The following is a 4,578-nucleotide window of genomic DNA, read 5'->3' on the forward strand; positions in this document are numbered from 1 at the left end:
AACCTTTAGATGGACTTAGGTTTGAGTTTTTAAGAAAAGCCATTGGTATATGTGATACCAAGTGAGAGGTTTTCTATCATACTAGTTTTAGAATATTTTCTTCTAGTTTTTTTTTTTTTTTTTTTTTTAATTTGATGCATGAATGTTTCTGTTTTTTTTTTAAAAAACAAATATATAATAAAAAAATTTAAAAAAAAATATAAAAAACTGGGTTGTTTGTTTTCTTTTAAGGTACATGTTTGACACATCAAAGTTTGAGCATGTATGAAATTGCCTTAAAAATTATTTTATCTTATGTACTACTCTTCTTTGTGCAGTTCTCTTTAAGTATACTAACCGTATAGGTCAACTTGGCGAAGTTCATTTATAATGCACTGTGAGGAACCTATATGTAAGCATCATATAATTAATGTGTTTCTTTTTAGATGCTCATCAAGGGGGAGTTCATACATTGAATTGACTAATACTAGTTGAACCTAGTACATATACAAAGCGCTCTCTTCTTGCCAAACACAAAGAGTGATCCATATAGAAAACGTCGGTCTTAATTCATTGCGGAAAAAGACAAACACCCTACATGGATCTACCACCTTGAGTTCTTACAAAAAAAAATTGTTGCTCTGATCATTATGGAAAAAGATGAGCAACCAACATGAACAAAGGGGGTGTACCAACTAGTGTTTGGAGGAGATGCTCATGTATCTAGGGCCTAGCATAAAGTTTGACTTTTAAGGTCAAGTAACAAACTCTTAAGAACATTTATCAAAAGTAATCTTTCATTGAACAAAGGTCTCAAATATATATTAAAAAAAGGGGAAGCAATACGAGAAAAAAAAAGGGGGGGAGTTCATAACATGCTATGGTATAAGTATACTCACTCACACATTCACATTAACTTTGACATTGCTAATTCTATGAGGAGTGAACATCAAAAAGGGACTGTTGCAAACATGAGTGTGCTAAGGATTATTGATTTTTTTTGTAATTTCTATCTTGATTAAACTAAGGTGTTTATAGGCATGTTATCTTGTTCTTTTTGTCACCTTCTTTCTTATAAAAAAAACATTGAATAAAAAATATAGAGTTTTTTGTCGAATCTATGTTTTTGTTGTTGTTTCCTTAATAAAAAAAATTTAAAAAAAAATAATTTTTTTTTTCAGTATGTTAAATAGGTGTATCGGGTGCTTGTATTTCTAATTATAGAAGTCTCAGTGTGACTCTTTGGTCCAGCACATGCACCGGGGGGGGGGGGGGGGTTCTTCTTTTAAAACCTTTTAGCATACCATTATGGCAAATGTAGCTGATTCTGATGATGAAATATAGAACTCCATGGCTGATTGTTGACAAAAAGGGGGAGAAAAGTTTGAGGGGGGGCAACAGCATCAAAGGGGGAGCACAGTGACACAACTGAAAAAAAAAAAAAAAACTGAAAAACTTTACCTGTTTTATGTTCTGTTTTCCAGTTTAGTTTTTTTTTTTGATGTGTGGTTGTAATGCAGATACAATTTGGCATGTGTTTTGATTAGGATAACTGTCAATTCTGTTTTTATTATATCACAACTCTTTATAATCTTCTATATTTTTTGTGATTTGATAATTGACATATTTTCAGGGAATTTACATTCATCAAACTGGTTTCATCATCAATCCACCAAAGGGGGAGATTGTAAAGGCAAAAATTGGCTAGGATTAGATGAGTAAATGATAAGACTTATCTTATCATATTATTTATTATTGTTGGATGAATGTAAAAATAATTATTGATTTGTATCTAAACAATGCTGAGTTTATCTAGAAGTTTTAGGAGTTGTTTAGATAAGTCCCTGAAGTCAAAATCCAGTTCTGATAGTTTTGCACTTAGCAAGAAGAAATCAGAACAGAGTTTAGTCTATAAGAGAAGAAGTTATCACGAAATGTTAGCAGTCCGTCGGGGCGCATTTTCCCTTCTGTTGCTAACCGTCAGCAGAGTTCTACTATGACTAGAACTCTTTCCAGATTTTCTATTTAAAGGGATTCGGTTTTGTATCTTCTCAAGGACTTTGAGCCACGAATTTTAGAGAGGATATTTTGAGCGTTTATGATAGAAAATTCACTTGAGAATTTTTATGGGATTTTTCATATTTTCTTGAGTGTGATTGTGCTTTGAGAATAAAGCAACATCGATTGGATTTTAGCCTCTGGAGTTCCAGAAGGGAAGTCAACATTTGAAAATCGCCAGAAGTTCTAGCTACTACTACGGTAGAAGACAAACGGGTCGTTTGTCTAGGCAAGTAAGAGAGCCGAATTGCAAAGGTTTTGTAATTGATTATTGCTTGTAATTGTTCTTCAAATAATAATATTGACTTTCTTGGGTTTGGCTACCCCGTAGGGTTTTACCTTTAAAGAGCTCTTTAAAGGATTTCCCTTTATAACCAATCGTTGTGTCTTGCAAGTTTGATTATTTATTTTAAAGTATTTGATTCATTTTATAATCTTGATAATTGAGATCTAATTTATTCATTCAAGAAAATTGGTAGACAATTTCGTAGTTTTACAGGGGTATGTTGGGAATTTCACTCCAGAAATTTAAATTCCTTACAACCTCAATTCACAACTAATTCCTGAAGGTAATCTCGTCAATCATTGTCTACCAGGTAACCCGCTTCGATTGTACACTACAATTGACTCACCAAAAACTCAAAGTCAAGATCTCTTGAATTTAATACTATCGTATCGAATCCATTTCAATTCCTACCAAAACCACTCATTCCAAGCCAAAAGAAATGGAACAAGGACCTATACTCACCAAATCATACAATCACAACTATTATGCGTTGATTTGTCATGTATCCTTATTAAAGCCTATAATCCTCCAACGTATAGGTGATTCATTCCTACCATTTCCATCATCCGAACCTATATCCTTAAATCAATATGAATAATTCCTGAATCTGCTCAACTTACATCCTTAAATTAGCAATCACTTAAAGTTTTGTACCGAGATTGACCTTAACCTGCCAATAATCCATTCCCAAAAGTCTATAGAACATATAGCCTCAAATTCAATCACATTAAATACCTACACATAATCTACTGTTTCCAACACCCTGATGGACCTATATCTTTAGAACTGATAAAAGTCATTTTCTAAAATCTGCTACTACAACCTTGAGTTAATAATAATCATTTTCTGAACTAAATCGATACCATCATTCCTCAGAAAAATACACGAACAAGATCATTACCTTTAATCTCCCAAAGAAAAACTCTCCTGAAAAAAAAAATTCACATCAATAACTCACTCTGATCACCCCATTTTAATGGTTACAGACTAATCAATTACCAAAATAGATCATGGTTGTGCACAAAGTCTATGGAACTAAAAACTCAAATCTTATTATAAATCACTCTTCAAATCCGCAGTTCTAAAATCTTAAACTATATAAGATTCACTCTCCGACATCCTCAAGATCGATGACCTTAATATAAAACATTCGCCATATAAGGTATGTAAGTTCTAAAGCCCAATTGCTACCAAATTGCTTATCCAAATCAACAAAATTTAAAACTTGAAATTTAATTAATCCCCCAAAGCTTATCGAACCTAACACCTTAATTTTCATAGACTTATTTCCCAAAATCTATAGGGCCTCAAATCTTAGATGAAATTCTCATAAAACTATCCTAAACTTCGTCGAACCTATACCCTCCCATTCACTCATTCTATAACTCTATAGAACCTAAAACCTCAAGTATCCTGAATAATTTAAAACTATTCCCCTCCTCAGCTATAACTTTATTCCCTACTCTAGAAATTGTATAAACTATGATGTTCCCTTCAAGCCTCGATATTATTAAAACAACCTACATCAATAAAAGTTCAAGCCTACAACACTAAATTTTCAAGCCTAACAATGACATTCTTAGTCGTACCATCTTTCTGCCATAGCTTAACCTTTAACCCACTTTTCAATTTCGGACAAAACAAAACAAAATCAAATCAAATCAATTAAATAATATAATATAATTTCAATTCAAATCAAGTCAAATTAAATAAAATAATTTCAAATAAACTAAAATCAAATTCATTTAGATGAAAACAACTTAAATTAAAGAAATAAAATAATTTCAAATAAAGCCTTTAAAATTTTCTGGTACTCTACCTATGGGACATATGGTTTTACCCAGAGCTAAACCGCTCTGATACCATCTGTGACGCCCCCAACTCCCATGTACAAACACGTGGAAATCGAGGCGTTGGGATGATGACAACATGGGGCATGCATCCCATTGCTAAGTGCTAAGTGTGTGTACATGCAACACGTGTATAACAAAAATAACGCAACGATTCATAAAAGTCATTCAACAAAGTACCATAATTTTAAATATAGAATTAAAATCAATCTCGCTTAAACACAAGCGTATCAAAAATATTACAATTAACCAGTGTATATATAATAAGAGTCAAAAGCAATGATCGAAAGCAGGGAATAAATCTCAACCCACGAGTGATCCTTGATCACTCCTCTGACGGAGCCGCCTTGTGACGCCCCCAAATCCCCACGCCCGAACACGGGGAAATCGAGACGTCCGGATGGT

Source organism: Carya illinoinensis, chromosome 9 (assembly GCF_018687715.1).
Source record: "Carya illinoinensis cultivar Pawnee chromosome 9, C.illinoinensisPawnee_v1, whole genome shotgun sequence".
Lineage (NCBI taxonomy): Eukaryota > Viridiplantae > Streptophyta > Magnoliopsida > Fagales > Juglandaceae > Carya > Carya illinoinensis.